Source organism: Hemitrygon akajei, chromosome 4, assembly GCF_048418815.1.
Source record: "Hemitrygon akajei chromosome 4, sHemAka1.3, whole genome shotgun sequence".
NCBI classification, from domain to species: domain Eukaryota; kingdom Metazoa; phylum Chordata; class Chondrichthyes; order Myliobatiformes; family Dasyatidae; genus Hemitrygon; species Hemitrygon akajei.
Window position 1 is genome coordinate 41,395,723 of NC_133127.1, and position 17,162 is coordinate 41,412,884.

Sequence of the window (17,162 nt, forward strand, 5' to 3'; positions counted from 1 at the left end):
CAACACTGTAGTTTCTTGTGGTCATGGGCAAAGCAGCTGTCATACCAAGCTGTGATACAGCTGGACAGCACACACAAAGTGCTGGTGGAACACAGCAGTCCAGGCAGCATCTATAGGAAGAAGCACTGTCGACATTTAGGGCCGGGACCCTTCGTCAGGACTAACTGATAGCTAGACAGAATGCTCTCTATGGTGTATAGGTACATGGGGGAGTAAAAGGGATGAAGGGGAAGTTTGATCATTGGGCACAGACTCAATGGGCTCAAAGAAGCTTCTTCAATGTTTTATGACTAAGTTTTGCTCTCAGTTTCTGAAACAGGACTGAACCCACCAGAGACTGCAATGACACTGACTCAGATTTCCTGTTGCTTTGAAGATCACACCATCACAAAAAAATAAATCACAGGAAGTTCAAAAATACAAAGAAAAATGTAGCTGAAAAAGGAAGAAGTGTTACCTTCATTCTGTGCATTGTTAATATGTAATAACGTTAACAAAATACAAACAAGAGAAAATCTGCAGATGCTGGAAATCCAAGCAACACGTACAAAATGCTGGAGGAACTCAGCAGGCCAGGAAGCATCTATGGAACAGAGTACCATCGACGTTTCGGGCAGAGACCTTCAGCAGGACTGGAGAAGATCTTGGCATGAAACGTCGACTGTACCCTTTTCCATAGATGCTGCCTGGATTACTGAGTTCCTCCAGCATTTTGTGTGTTAAGAAAATGCAGTCTTTTGCATTGAATAAATAACAGTACAAGCTACAGATTAAAGCATAAGCTTATGAATGAAGTTTTGGTAAAAATCTGTTACACTTGCTTTAATTAAAAGCATGATTACTAAAACAATGCAAGCAATATAACTATGCTAATGTGAGGATACAACTGTACTAGGTTCCATGATAGATTAACCAATGGTAAAAATCTTGACCATCACAGCTTATAACAATTATCTAACCTTCTGGGCAAATACTCGCAAGGGCCACAGCTTGCAGTGATTACAGAGTGGAGAGTTGAGACTATTAAATCAATTACAATAAATTAACAGTGTTTAAATTAATGTAGAAAAATTACTGGGAGCCAATAAACTGCAACTTCAGAGACGCAAGGAAAATTACAGATAAATGTTACAAGGTGAAAGAAGGGATGAAGTATAATAACACCTCCAGATGTTTGTATCTCCAGTAAATGCAGCTTTTATATTACCAGGGACAATTCCTGCTGTCTGTTTTCTGAGTTCAGATATCAGTGATTCAGGAATGGAAACCACTTGGTCTCAGGAGACTATTTTGTTTAAAGGTGAAACCCAGGAAGCTTCTCTCCGCCAATTTAACTGGAACATCTGTTAGAGGTTGTGCCTGGCCAATTCTCTCTGTAGTTTCTAAATCAGGAAAGACAAAGCAGGACGCTTAAGTCACGGTAATCAGCATTAAAAGAAAAGTGAACTCAAATTGTCACCAGCTCTCGTCTTCTTCTTTTTGCCTGCGGTGCTGACTTTGTACATAAGTGGCTGTGGCAAAGATCTTTGCTATGGGAATGCCTCCAATCTGACCTGCTTTCTCCAGGGTGATAGATCAGGAAGATTCAAAGAGACCTGGTGATAGATACAGTCAATTGCTAACGTGCATTCTCTTGAGGCTTCTAATATGAAAAAGCAGTTTGGTGCTGCCATTTCATTATTCACACCAGTTTAATGCTGGAACAATGGCTCTGTACATAGCTTCTAGGGAATAAAAAAAGATGACGAGGAAAAAGAAGACGCAGCTTGTCAAAGGGAATTAGGGCAAAAGGAAGAAACAGAAGTAAAAGGCTGCAATGGTCACATTATTGAGCCAGGAATGTACATGTCCAGGCTAGTACAATGGAGACGAGCTTAAATCTATTCACGGCAGCTGGGAAACTGAAGCTAATCAACTATTTTTTAACATTAGGCTGATATAGTGAGCATAACACTACTGGATTGGCAGATAAAATGATATATATAGCTAGCATCTTTCAGGAAAGATCTGGTTCACTTCAGACGTAACTCTCAATCAGCAGCAGTGTGGTTGACTTTATTCCTGATTACCAATAGTTCCAGGAGATTTGGGAATGAGTACAAAAGCCTGCCTTGCCAGCATCACCCTCATCCCAATGAAAAAGATGAAAACAGAAGATGGGAAATGGGTAGGCATATTAATGAAATGACATATGGAAAGAGCGAATATCAGCTGTACTTTCACACCATAGACGTGGAAGAAGGAAGAAAGGAGCTAAAGAATATCAAAGGTCTGTGTCAATGAATTCCACAGGATCACTGCCCTCTGTCTGAAGAAATTCCTCCTCATCTCTGTTCTGAATATCAAAGGTCCAAGGATGTAATCTCATCCTGAAATGACCTTTGGTACTGTTTATGTGAAGTTTGTAGATGACTGCATGGGTATCCTCCTTTAATTTCCTACCCAATCCCAAGTAAGTGCTCATAGGATAACTGGTTTCTGTAAGCTCCCTTTCGTGTAGGGTAATAGTAAAAAGAGTTAAAGGAATTAATGGGTGTGTATGAGAGAGAATACTGTAAATTGCAGGAGTACAGGAATGAGACTGATGCACTGTCATGACTGATGGTCTGGATTGCCTCCCTCAGGAATTTAGAATTATTGTATAACAAACTGAAGACATTTTGTTCTCCATTTGACTTTGATGTAATCAGAAGACTTGCATTTAAAGAGCACCTTTAATGTGCCTATTAGAACACCCAAGAGTCCCTTAAAACGAGTGTAACATTCCCTGAAGTAATTTTTCAGATTAAAAACACCATAAGCTATAGGAACAGAATTAGGCCATTTGGCCCATCGAGTCTCCTCTGCTATATCATCATGGCTGATCCATTTTCCCCTTCTCCCCATATTCCTTCATGCCCTGACCAATCAAGAATCTATCAACCTCTGCCTTAAATATACATAAAGACTTGGCCCCCACAGCTGCCTGTGGCAACCAATTCCAGATTCACTACTCTTTGGCTAAAGAAATTCCTCCTTATCTCCATTCTAAAAAGACACCGCTCTATTCTGAGGTTGTGCTCAAGTATAACAAGATGGAAAGGAACTGACTGGTTATGTTTTAAATCATTTTGAGGGAAGTCTATGTATAACAAACTGAGCAGATATCAGCATCTTCACACTGTTTCCAAATGAGGCCTTTTAACTCTCTAAGTTATCCAAGTTTCTCCAGTTATAGCCTATTAAACTTCACCAAATGTTATCAACGGCTGTGCCTTCAGTTGCTATGGCCCTAAGTTTTGGACCAATAAACTTCTCCTATTTATACCTATCTTTTTTTTTCATGATGCTCCTCAATGCCCAATCTTTGTTTTGGTCAGCTCTCCTAATATCTCCTAATGTGGCTCAGTATCTAATGTTGCTTGGTAGTTGCACCTGTGAAGCATTCAGGATCTAACATGAACAGTTGTGGTAGCTGCCAGGATGTGCGCAGCAGAATGATGGAAGTATGGTTTGTAATGGGGAAAGTAGAAGTGGAGAGAGTGAGCAGCTTCAAGTTCCTGGGTGTCAAGATCTCTGAGGATCTAACCTGGTCCCAGCATATTGACGTAGTCATAAAGAAGGCAAGACAGCGGCTATACTTTATTAGGAGTTTGTCGCGATTTGGCATGTCAACAAATACACTCAAAAACTTCTATAGTTGTACTGTGGAGAGCACTCTGACAGGCTGCATCACTGTCTGGTATGGAGGGGCTACTGCACAGGACTGAAAGAAGCTGCAGAAGGTTGTAAATCTAGTCAGCTCCATCTTGGGCACTATCCTACAAAGTATCCACGACATCTTTAGGAAGTGGTGTCTCGGAAAAGCAGCGTCCATTATTAAGGACCTCCAGCACCCAGGGCATGCCCTTTTCTCACTGTTACCATCAGGTTGGAGATACCGAAGGCTGAAGGCACACACTCAGCAATTCAGGAACAGCTTCTTCCCCTCTGCCATCTGATTCCTAAATGGACTTTGAAGCTTTGGACATAACCTCACTTTTAAAAAAATATACAGTATTTATGTTTTTGCACATTTTTAAAAATAATCTATTTATAAAATGCAATTGATTTACTTGTTTATTATGTTTTATTTTTTTCTCTCTCTCTCTGCTAAATTATGTATTGCACTGAACAGCTGCTGGCTAAGTTAACAAATTTCATGTCACATGCCGGTGATATGTAATTAGTTTTGCTACAACAAGTGTATGGGACATTGGAAAAAAGTTGAATTTCCCCATGGGGATGAATAAAGTATCTATCTATCTATCTATCTATCTATAATAAACCTGATTCGGATTCTGATTCTGATTCTGTGTGAATGAGATGTTTTTTTCTTTTTGGAGAATCAGGAACAACAGCAAACTGCTAGCAGTGGGATCTTCCACAATACCACTTTCCTAGAAGCTAGTGAGATTTGACATGTCACAAAATACTCAAGCAGACTTCTACTGGCTGCCTCATGGATTGGGATGGTAACTCCAGAGGAACACAAGAGGCTGCATAACTGTAGATGCAGCTCAGTCCATCGCAGGCTCAATCCTCACCACCACTGACAGCATCTAGAGGAAATGCTAATTCATCAACGATACCCATGAATTGGATCGTGCCCTCTTCTCACTGCTATCATCAGGCAGCAGATAAATAATCCTAATGTCCCACACCATTAGGGATAGGTACTTTCTTACAACCATCAAGTTCCTGAATCAATCTGATAACCAAGATCTTGTTCTTGCAGTCTTTATTTTCCTCAACGTTTCAATGTCTTGTATCATTCACAAATAATTTATGCATAATCTATAATCCATACATACTTGTCTATGTTGGTGCTGCACATAGTAATTTTATTTTAGCTATATCTCACCTTACGTGTGTACATAACAATAAACTTGACTTGGCAACTTGGAAAATTAGTACAGAAATATTTAATTGGTTGTAGGACACAAGGCATTCTAACTGGCACATAAAAAGTGGTTGCTAAATCCTAATCTTCTCAACACATCAAAGGTGGATATCAACATGATAAAGTGTCCTCATTTTAAGGTACAATACTTGTAAAGGTCCTGAAGGAGAACATTCAGCCCATCAGATTCATGCACAGGGGAGCAATCCCATAAGTCCCAATCGCCCTCTCCTCATCTTTTTTGCACTCCTGTTACTCATGAAGAACACATCATCCGCAATTACATGGCCTACCACCATGTAATCTGGAGAAATCTGTGACCTGATGAGAACTTGTTAATATAGGCACATCCCTCCCCACCACTGGTAGTATCTACTCAAGGCACTGCCTCAGGAAGGTAGTACCTATTATCAAACTTCCCCACTGTTTAGGTCATGTCATCTTTTGGTAGCTACCATTGGTCAGATGGTACAGAGGCCTGAAGCTTCACACTACTAAATTCCAGAATAGCTACTTCCTTTCAACCATTTGCTTTCTGAACTAAGCTAAACATCTCTGATCACCACCTCAACAGAACAACACCAGGACCACTTTGCAATACAATAGACTCTTATATTACTCAGATGTTGTACTTTCTTGTGAAATGTGGCATAATGCAAATTAACTTTATGTTTTCTTGTAATATGTTGTGTCTCCAATGCTATATGCCTGTGATGCCACTGCAAATAAATCTTTCCATTGCAGCCATGCAGGGATGTATTTGTGCAGTTGACAATAAACAGGATTTGACTTGAATTTATGGTACTTTCACACCATCATCACTTCAAAAACCCTTGAAAATATTGCACCTTGTTGCATTAGATGTAACCACCCTTTTAGTTATAAAGCTATAACCATTGCTTAAAAAGCTCTTTGGCTCTGGAAAAAAATATGCATGTTAATCATTCCTCAAGATAAATACTTCGAAATTCCACATTTATTTAAAATAATGCTACTTCTTTTCATCTTTGTTCATGATATTTCAGCTTCTATGGGACATTGGGTACATTTCAATCCTCATTTTACACCCTCAACAATGTTTAAAGAGATATATTAAATTAAAAGCTTTTGTGTTGTAATGTGAGTATTATTAAAAGTAAGTTAATACTAATTGGGAAGCTGTTGGTAGCAAGAGGCGGGATCCGGGGTTGGCGGGGTCCTTACTTCCGCTCTTTTTACTCTCAGTATGCATTGTATATAGTTCCTCCACCCATGCCGCACGAGGTACCTGGAAGCCTCTGTATTGTAAATATCTTTTGCCGTCCCAGATAAAGATTCTCTTTTGGCCATCAAGTTGTCGAGTGGTCTTTTTGTGAAGTAGAAGTTACCACATTTTGCTTCTTGGCTGCCTATCCATAAGTATTCAATGTGATTGGTTGCTCAGTCTGTTTACTAACATCACTGGAAGCTGAAGATCTTTCACAACTTAATCATGAAGATTCAGTCAAAGGTATGGGCTGCAAGTCGGAAAAACACTGCACCAGACAGGACGATTACCCTCTTTAAGGTAGGAACGCCTTTATAGAATGCATGATCAAATGCAGAGTTAATTACAAAACGTTTGTAGCTCTTTTAATGCCTTTCTCAAAATCTATTAACTTCAATTGTGGAAGATGTCAACTACTTGTATATAAACTGTTCTGAGTACTTTACTTGGAAATCAGACTTTAACTCTATATTGCATTTCAATCCAACAGAGTCCTTAAAAGAAAATTTGATACCTTGCAGGAATTTTGGCAAAGCACATATTTTGGCCTCCACAGGATGATATGTCAGTTTCCAAAGTGAACTGAATTTGCATTTGCAATCCATTGAATCCTACACGTATTGTAGTGATTAGTAATACAAGTGTTGACATATTCCTATATCTGCCACACTTGGTATTAAAATACTCATTAATTTAATGATGAACAGAGGTTAACAGAAGCTCATTATTGCAACTTTTCCTAACTTTCAATCTGTGATTTATTAATAAAAAAGAAACAGACTAGTCAATGCTACTTCCTTGTTTGTTTTTTTTTTGTTTATTCGTTACTCTGTCAAGTTAGGGTTTTAGGCAACGTTAAAGAAAGACCATGCAGTTCTCTAGCACCTACCTCAGAGTCAGCACACTCCAAAGCACTTCGAAGTACAACATTTCCTAACCTCAAAACAATTTAAAAAATAATTAAGATCACTTCTTTTCCCCCAACAATGCCATAGTGGGATAGAAGCTGTCCTTGAGCCTTGCCCTGCATATCTTTGAATTTTTGCATTCTCCACCTGATAGCAGGGAGGAGAAGAAAAAAATGACTGATTTGGGAGTCTATCATGTTATTGGCCACCGACTCAGCTTCTCCACGTTCCCCCGAAACCTCATTCCATCTTCACCACTACTCACATTCCCATTTAGTTCTTTGTTATCAGCAAGTTTAGAAATATTGCATTTCATACCCTCAGCCAAATTGTCAAAATGAATTATGGACAGAACCAATCCCTAAGCAACCCACTACTAACAGAGGCAAACCTGAGAAGAGTACAGATATCCTTAGCATTATATCCATTAACTATTTCTTAATCCCCAATTCCATACGCTTTAACCATCCCACTAGGATGGGATGCTACTAAAAGGCTGCTGGAAATCTGATATCCAAATACGTGTACTGGCTCTCCCTCATCTACTCTGGTAGATGCATCCTCAAGAACCCCAATAGGTTAGTCAAAGATGAATGTACTGCCTAAGTACATGATGGAAGCAGTTAATCCCACAACATTTAAAAAGTATTTAGAGGAGCACTTGGATTGCCAAGGCACAGTAGGCAACAGACCAAGAGCTGGTGATTAGGATCAGTGTAGATACAAAATTGATAGTGGGCACAGAGATGATAGATCTAAGGGCTTCTTCCTGTGCTGTATGATTATCTGAATTTCCTTTCATAAATCCATGCTAATCTCCTCAATGTGTTTATTTTCTAAATCTCTATATTTCACATACACAAAATGTATCAGCATTATCCCACCATCCATGGCTGCTGTCTGTAACTTGAATTTCACATTCCCATTAGTAACCTTCTGAAAACACTAATCAGTTCTACCTTAAAACTATAAAGAGGAAATAAGTTCCAAAGACTCATGATTTCACCTCTGTATTAAATAGATGAGCCCTTATTTTAATGACCCTGGTTCAAAATTCTCCTGCAACTGGAAACATTCTCTCCAAATCCATCCTGTCAAAACACCTCAGCATCTCATATGTTTCAATCTAGTCTCCTCTTGTTCTTCTAAATTCAATTGTATAGAAGCCCAGCCTGCCCAGTATTTCCCCGTAAACCATTCCATGCTTAAATCCAATAAATCTTCTCTTCTAAACTGTTTCCAAAGCAATGATGTCCTTCCTTAACTAAGGAGATCAATACTGCACATTGTGCTGAGGATCTGACTGCAAAAAAGCTATATAACTGAAGCATAACCTCCCTAAATTCTGATAATTAATATTTATTTTAATTATTTTGCTTTAATTTAACAGTTTTCAATACAAATGCCTTTTCTGAGTTTTTGTTAAATTAATTGCTTCAATTGTATTAGTTTTAAATTCTAACAAGGGCTGAAACATTTAAATTGTTACTGCTTTGATTCTGTGCAACACCATCTGAGGTCTAGTCACTGTGTAGACCTTGTCTGAGGAGAAAAGTGGTCCCAGCTAGATCAGCCTTCCCAATCAGATAGCCTTGAGGACGCAATGGACAATGAACAAAAGTATGGGGAAGTTCCTACACAATTATACTCATTGAGTTTAATGAGGAAAGAAAGTTCACTTAAGGTGCATTTGAGATTCTCAATTCAAAGGCATATTACTTTTACACTTCAATTACTCTCATTTTTCACATTAACACATTTTGGGAGGGCTGGAGTGTCAGCAAGCCCTGAAGTGATGGAAAGCAATGATGTTTGATTTCTGCAGTAATTAAATTGTTTCCCTAATTGTTCATTTATATCAAATGAGTACCATTTTACGAGGAGGAGGAAATGGGGCCTGCAAAGCAGCCTGTTCACAAGCCAATACAACAAGCGGTTACTTGACTGAGCACTCACAGAATGGCAAGGTAGAAAATTCTAAAAGATTCACAACACTCGCAGTGAAGCAATTTCTCCCCGTCTCTCTCCTATGTGGCAGACCACGTGAGCTCATGCCCTAAATATGGTCACAAAGAGACAGAGTGATGCAGATCTTTAAGGACTGGTGCCTGACATTCAAGTTAGCCCTTGCTGTCCTCGGGTTACAGTACTGATGGCGAAAGGTCTGTAACAGTACAAGAGTGAGGTGTGGCACTAACTAACATGTAGGTACAGTACCACTGGGGACAGGACCTTCATTGTATCACACAAGGCAACAGTATCATAACATACAAGTCTGTCAGTGTATAGCCGTGGGTACAGTACCCATGGGGGATAGGTCCTTACCGTATAACTCAAAGCCACACTACTGGTGGAATATCTAACTGTATAACACTGGGTAACATCTCCGGTGCAGACAATTTTACGCCTAAAACATTGGGGTCTTACGATGGCAGGTAGAGGTCTATGTAATATTGGGGTACAGTACTGCAGGTGACAGGTTGTCTCTGTATAACACCAGGCTACAGTCAGTGGGGTACAGATGTGCTGAGTAACACTGGGGTACAGTTACTGGTATTTGCAAACCATTGTTGTTTAATCCTGGAATACAGAAATGGTTGGTACAGACCGACACTATAAAACACTGAGCTACACTCCTGGTGGGCACAAGCTGTCACTGTAGAGCACTGAGCAACAGTACTGGTCGGGACAGGTCTGTCACACCTTAACACCGGGATACAGGATAGGTGGAAATGTGAAGGGCAGTATGGGATAGTAACAAGAGAGCAGCGATGATCCAGCAAGATTTCAGTGCGGCACAGCAGTGTGGTGGTTAGCGTAACTCTTTTCCAGGGCCAGCAAACCGGGTTCAGTTCTGTTGCTGTCTGTAAGGAATTTGTACGTTCTCCCTGTGACCATGTGGGTTTCTTCTGGGTCCTCCACTTTCCTCCCAGATTTCAAAGACACACGAGTTCGTAGGTTAATTGCTCACAAGTGTAAATGAGGCAGCGTGGGCTCATAGGAACAGAAGGGTATGCTATTATCTCAAAATAATAAAAAATATCTATGGCAATTCTGTCTTTACATTTGAGAAAAACGTGCAAGGCTACTTTTACATGATTAAAATGCAACGTATATCACATGAGTGGCCCTCGGAAATGGCAGAGATACTAAATCAGACCCCCTTTACAAAAATGTACTCATTGCTGGCTTAGAAAATACTAAACCATTGTTTAAGTTATTAAAGTTGGGATTGCATGCATTCCTGCTCTTAAGATGATGCCCTTTTGACTTAATTTGAACAAAAAAATGCCTCTTCTTGTTAGTTGGGTCGTAAACTGCTAGTCTAGACTCCAGCACAGAAGCAGCTGCTCACCAACCCCTCTGAATAGGGTTCAAAAATGTTTTTATCCATAACATAAGATGTGCCCATGTCCTTCATCGATATTTTCCCAGTGGGAAGTGGATGACTGACAGTCATTAATGGGTCCTTTAAACCAACCTTGATGTACATACCCTAATGCTACAGAGGTCACTTGGGCATGGAATCAATATTCCAGGCACTCAATGGAATCCAATTTATAACCCGACAATATTGTGGAAGAAATAATTCGTTGCTATTGCTCAAAATTCAATTTAGTTATTAGAAGAAAAAAAAAACAGAATCAAGATAATGGCATGCATTAGCAGAACATTTAATAGATGTGTTTTTCCAGTTACGATGTTTAAATTTGGACTAGCACCAAATGCATCATTTGCAAGAACAGTAGTACATTTTCATCTACAATATATAAAAAATTGAAGCAGATTTAAGTTCAGTTTAAACATTGATTGAATTCATTTAATGTTTTGACAGCCACTCCATCCACCATTAAATAAAATCCTTTTGATTACATTTCTGTCTTAAGAAAATTTTCACCTCTTTTGTTAAGTGTGATGGAACCATGAGCCAGTCACCTATGAGTAACTCTTTGGCACATTTAGGCTATTAGCTGGAACTATAATGGTTCCTAATGACAGGGAATCTTGAGTTTCTCCTGAGTCAGATAGCTGCGAATTTCAGCTCCATGAGAGATATGCATGAATCAAGGATAATACTTAAGTGCAGCATATTCCACATTCAATAGCTCTCCTGACAAATAGATTTTGAGGCCAACTCATGAGGTTGGAGTTGCTTTGCACATTCCTTCCACTGCTTTGAGGTGCTTCCACATATGGACACAAGATTCTCAGCGCCTCTTCAAATGCTCGTTCTCCACTTTGAACAGTCACATATTAGAGGTTCTCACACATCGAGTAGGGATGTGGTATCTTTGCACAGAACTTTGAGAACATGCTTAAACTGTTGCCTCATTCTTCCAGGTAATCTCTTGCCTGAATCCGACTGCAAGTGCCAGGTTTAGAAACTGACCGTGTGTCCTTCTGAGTCTAACTCAGATGCCAACACAGATGCCTTGTGCAGGAAGGCACAGAGTCGACTGTACTTCCTAAGAAGGTTGGCGTCATTCAATGTCTGTAGTGAGATGCTGAAGATGTTCTATAGGTCAGTTGTGGAGAGCGCCCTCTTCTTTGTGGTGGCGTGTTGGGGAGGAAGCATTAAGAAGAGGGACGCCTCACGTCTTAATAAGCTGGTAAGGAAGGCGGGCTCTGTCGTGGGCAAAGTACTGGAGAGTTTAACATCGGTAGCTGAGCGAAGGGCGCTGAGTAGGCTATGGTCAATTATGGAAAACTCTGAACATCCTCTACATAGCACCATCCAGAGACAGAGAAGCAGTTTCAGCGACAGGTTACTATCGATGCAATGCTCCTCAGACAGGATGAAGAGGTCAATACTCCCCAATGCCATTAGGCTTTACAATTCAACCGCCAGGACTTAAGAACTTTTTAAAAGCTATTATTAATGCTTTTTGAGATAGTGATTTAGATGCATATCATATTTTTTTTACTGAGTTAAGTATTGTATGTTATTAGTTTTGCTACAACAAGTGTATGGGACATTGGAAAAAAGTTGAATTTCCCCATGGGGATGAATAAAGTATCTATCTATCTATCTATCTAACTAGATTTTAACTAGGGATGTTGGCCTGTGGCAGAATGCTAATGTTACATTATGAGAAGATACAACACAAGTCTGACATGGCAATTTGAATGTGCAGGAATGCAAGAAGCTGCAGACAGAAATGGATTTTAGGTGCATTGCCCCCCACCACTGATAGTCTATACAAGAGTCACTGCCTCAAGAAGGTAGTATTTACCAAAGATCCTCATCACCTGGACCATGCCATCTTCTCACAGGCGATACAAAGATAGATGGAGAGGCAGGTAAGTGTTGAGGAATCAGGGAGTCTGTTGAAGCACTGACACAGATTGTGAAAATGGGCAAAGAAGTGGCAAGATAGAATGTAGTGTAGGAAAGTATATGGTCATGCACTTTAGTAAAAGGAATAATGGCGCAGGTCCTTTTTTTAAATGGAGAGAAAATTCAAAAAAAATCAGAGGTACAAAGGACTTGAGAATCCTTGTGCAGGATTCCCTAAAGGTTACCTTGCAGGTTGAGTCAGTGGTAGGAAAGGCAAATTCAATGCTAGCATTCATTTTGAGAGGACTAGAACATAAAGAGCAAAGTTGTGATGCTGAGACTTTATAAGACATTGGTCAGACCGCACTTGGAGTAATATGAGCAGATCTTGGCTCCTTATCTAAGACATGCTGGCATTGCAGAGGGCCCAGAGGAAGTACCAGGAATAAAAAGGCTAACACATGAGAAGCGTTTGATGGCTCTCAGCCTATACTCGCTGGAGTAAGGAAGAATGAGGGGCATCTCATTGAAAGCCCTAGATAGAGTGGATATAAACAGGATGTTTCCTATAGTGGGTAAGTTTAGGACCAGAAGGCACAGCCTAGAACAGAGGAATAACCATTCAGAACAGAGATGAGGAGGAATTTCTTCAGACTGAGGGTAGTGATTCTGTGGAATTCACTGACACAGACAGCTGTAGAGGCCAAGTTATTGAGTACAGTATATTTAAAGCAGAGGTTGATAGGTTCTTGATTAGTCAGGATGTCAAAGGTTGCAGGCTGAAAAATTGGGGTTGAGAGGGATAATAACTCAGCCATGATGGACTGGCAGAGCAAACTCAATGGTCTGAGTGGCCTCCAATGTCTCATACACACATTCAGTTCGCCTCAACCACTCACCGTGAGAGCAATTCGATATCCACATCCTTCATTAGGTAAATAATTTTCAGCTGAACTTCCTAATAGATTTCAAGGTTTCTTCATAGTAGATTTCTATCTTCTATTAATGGCCTCTAGTAGTTTGTTTTCACTTTGTTAAAGATCTTAATCAGTTCTCCTCTGCACTGTAACAATGGTGACTAGAAATGCACAGAATATCCCTATTGCTCTCTAACCAGTGTTCAATACAATGTTGGCATGAACTCTCTTACAAACCGCTAGCGCTCATTTCCTTTCTGATGACCTTGCTAACTGTACAATTTTAGTTGTTTATGTGTTAGTACTCCAAGATAAGCCTATATCACTTTGATGTGCATCCTGACACTCACTATTCTACCAACCAAAATGTACATCAGAATCACCCATGAGGACCTTAACTGATAATTATTTGCCCATTAAAGGTTATTTGTGTCCTCGTGTAATTTTTCAGTCTTCCTCCATATTGACAGTGCCTCAGGCACTGTCTGAAATGGAACGTTGGGGGAAGGTCACATGGTGGTCAAAATGGAAAGGAATGGAAGAAACAGTAGTTCCTTTTGTACCATAAGAAAAATGTACAAAGTAGAAAAAGAAAAAAAAATCATCAAATAAATTCCTTTACTAAAGCTATTCAGAACAATATTACATTCAATTGCCAAGTTCTCAGAATGTTACAGAAAGGACTTCACTGGCTGAAGAATTTCATACTGTCCAATATTACACTATTCAACCCAAAACCCTGAGAGTGTGGGAAAGTGAAGGTGGAAGATATCCTTTAATCCATGGTTAGATTTCTTCACATGAATCCAATTCAAGGCTCCATACTTCAGCAGTCTGGCTTAAAAGAACAAAGGAAATTCCTACTATGTATAATGGCTGATTTATGCCCAATTTCTTTCAAGAAATTTATACACCACTAATGGTTACTTTTGCTCCTTCACAGATGAAACATAAGATGAAAGAAAACACACAGAACATAAGTACATAGAAAATCTCAAGACCAAGGTGCATCACCAGATACAAAACTTAGCCATGCTAGAATCAACTTAACACAGGGATGGAGATGGCTATAATCACCATTGGTAAATTGATCTAAGATTATCAGTCATTCTTCTTTACCTACAATGCATTCATTTCCGTTAACTTCAATACTCTAGTGCTTATTTTAGTTCACAATCAAGGAAATATCACTACCCATTTTCCAAATGAAAAGGAACTGCTTGCGAGTTCCCATATCTGTAAGATGCATCTTCAGAGAAGATCTTTGTAAGCCTTTTCCCTTGTAGTCTTCCATAAATTATTGGCATAAACTTATTTCCATAACCATCTCACTTTCTTTACTATTCTCTTGCATCTCAGAGAGTTTGCATCAAGTGAATTATCTCTACAGACTCCCATCCATAATACAGGTTCCCTGCACTTCTGACTCTGATTGAACAGCTGAAAGATTTTTCCTCACACAATTGAATGATTCTCAAATTGTTAATCAAAAATCATACTGTTATCTACCATCTCCCTTCTTTCTCCTCTCCAGTCACTTCATTTGTCCATCATTTACACACTTCTCCCTCCCCAAACTATTCCCATCTGCCCACACCACCTCCTGTATTTGGTTTAATGTTCCACCTTCCTTTCCTATCATATTCCAACATCTGCATCTCTTTGTTGCCTCTACTTATACCTCCCAGCTCATGTTTCTACTTTCACTCTTCCCTTCTCCATCTGCCAATCTCTCTTCCTCACCTGGATCCACTTAGCACATGCCATCTCTTACTCCATCCCTTCCCCTCATCTCATCTCCGTTCCATCTCTCAGACCAGATGAAGGATATTATTTGATCCAATATTTCAACTGTCCACTCCCTTTCATAGATGCTACCTTATTTACTGAGTTCCTCCAGAATTTTGCTATTATTGCTACCATTACCTGTCTTCTCCAGCAATTTTATGACTGATCACTGAGAGCATTCCTAAAAAGCACAAGCTATTAAATCACAATGGCCTGCTCACTGCAGCATCCTGGAGCCTAATCAACAATCGCTGCAATGCTGAACACTCCACAATAGTCTACAGCATAGTCAAAGAAGGAGGAGGTGTGTACACAAATAGCTGAGGAATTTCAAAAGACACATATGTCCTACAGCTAACCAGTTAATGTCAACAACCTGCATTTATACCTACAATTCCTTTGAAGTATCAAAATGGTGCTGGACCATATATATCTTTGGAGCTGTTGTGCTGGGGGTGGATCCAAATGCTCCTGAGAATGGAAATAGTCTGTTTTAGAAAAGATAGCCACAGTGATCTCCCAATACAACCACTGAAAGTAAGCAGTTTCGATTCTGAAAAAGATCTTTAAACCGTTGGTTTGAAAGGGATAAATGTGATTTCTTACAAATTGATAATACAATTTCATATTGCCATGACTTAAAATTTCCAATTCTAAAATGTATTAAGTCAAATCTAGTTAAAAACTTTAATCCTCTACTCATACAGTTGAAGGATCAGTGAAACTGTACTCAAGAGTACAAGTGGTGGAATGCCTTCCAATCACTCAATGCTATTTTTTGGGAGAATTTTAGCACTTTTATACAAAGATTCAGCTTTTCCATCAGTGATGGTTTTCCTTTTATAAATAGGATCTCGAACCAATTTCCTGAAGTTGGCATTTCATGCATTCTGCCAAGACTGATTCTTACTGTTCAAAATTCTTGGCTCGGTTTTGTCAACGGAGTCCACTCATAAATCATTACTAGAGTCACCAAGGCATGTCCGGTTGGATTTGTAGGGTTGAGAGTTATTTTTCATTGTGTCAAGATGACCATCTTTTAGTGATTTATTGCAACAGAGAAGGTGGCTCAACAGAGCTTGGAAGCTGCTCAAGAAAATGTGGTAAACTGATTTTAGAGTGCTGGAGACCTGCATTAGACTGGCATGCACTCATTGGACAACTGAAAGTAGGAAAAGGGAAAAAGAAATCAGTGGCAGGGGATTTAGCATTAGCCACAAAACACTAAGTCCTCTGCATTACAAGTTCCTGTGCTTTGATGAGGTAATGAGCTTAATTATTAACAGTTACTAGTGCCAAAAAAGAAGATTCTATCTAATAGCAAAAGTGCAATATGGAAAAGAAAACAAAATATGAAATATTTTTGTGACACTGACCCAGTCACAGAAATTAATTCAAAGTGCCACAAATTCATCATGAAAAGCCTGTATTTATTAATCAAAATACAGAATTAAAGCTGTTACTTTAACACATTTTATAATAGGAAGAGTTGATGGCCCAATACAGACAGGGCTAATGTTTCACACAATGCTGTTTCAGTTTAAACTGTGGGAAGAGTTCCTAATGAGCAAAGTGTCTTAATAAATTCAGATGTCTGCAGAGCTTTGTTTGAAGAAAGTATAGAAATATGGTTGATTGTGATTCTTTTTAAGATGCAGAACCATAACCAACATCGATCATATTCCGTGGGTATCAAATCAGACTTCACTGACAGAATCACTTTGAAAAACTGTTCCTTTTTTTATTAATGGACTGTCAAACCAAACAAAACCTCAACAGGATGTTATCAGAGAGTATCTAATGGCATAAAATATTTGTTTCAGCATAGGGGAAATCCTAAGTGCAAAGACCTGATGATGTTAGTGGTGTGAGAATAAACAGTTCAAGACATCATAAATGCCCAATTCTGTCAATTTTTTAAATCCCTCCATAATCTCTCCCCTCTCTCCGTCTCTGCAATCTTACAGCCCACAAGCTCCTCCAAGTCCAATTTTGTGTGTAATCTCAGCAGCTTTGCTTTTGCCATCTGGACAAAACTTCCGGGATGTTTTTGTGAACCTCTTCATCTCTGCCTCTTCCTTGATTTATACTTCACTCTGTAAAA

The 17,162-nt window shown here is 39.3% G+C and overlaps 1 protein-coding gene across 4 annotated transcripts in view; it reads right to left on the reverse strand.

The window, feature by feature from the left end:
• Positions 1–17,162, reverse strand: part of bmpr1ba (bone morphogenetic protein receptor, type IBa) — a 544,116-nt gene that overhangs the window by 461,665 nt on the left and 65,289 nt on the right. The window contains exon 2 of one of the 4 annotated variants that reach the window (XM_073042438.1): positions 15,451–15,529. The exons of the other annotated variants lie outside the window; for them this stretch is intronic. The gene's annotated coding sequence lies outside the window, so the exon portion shown is untranslated. The remainder of the gene's footprint in view (positions 1–15,450; positions 15,530–17,162) is intronic. 4 annotated transcript variants of the gene reach the window in all.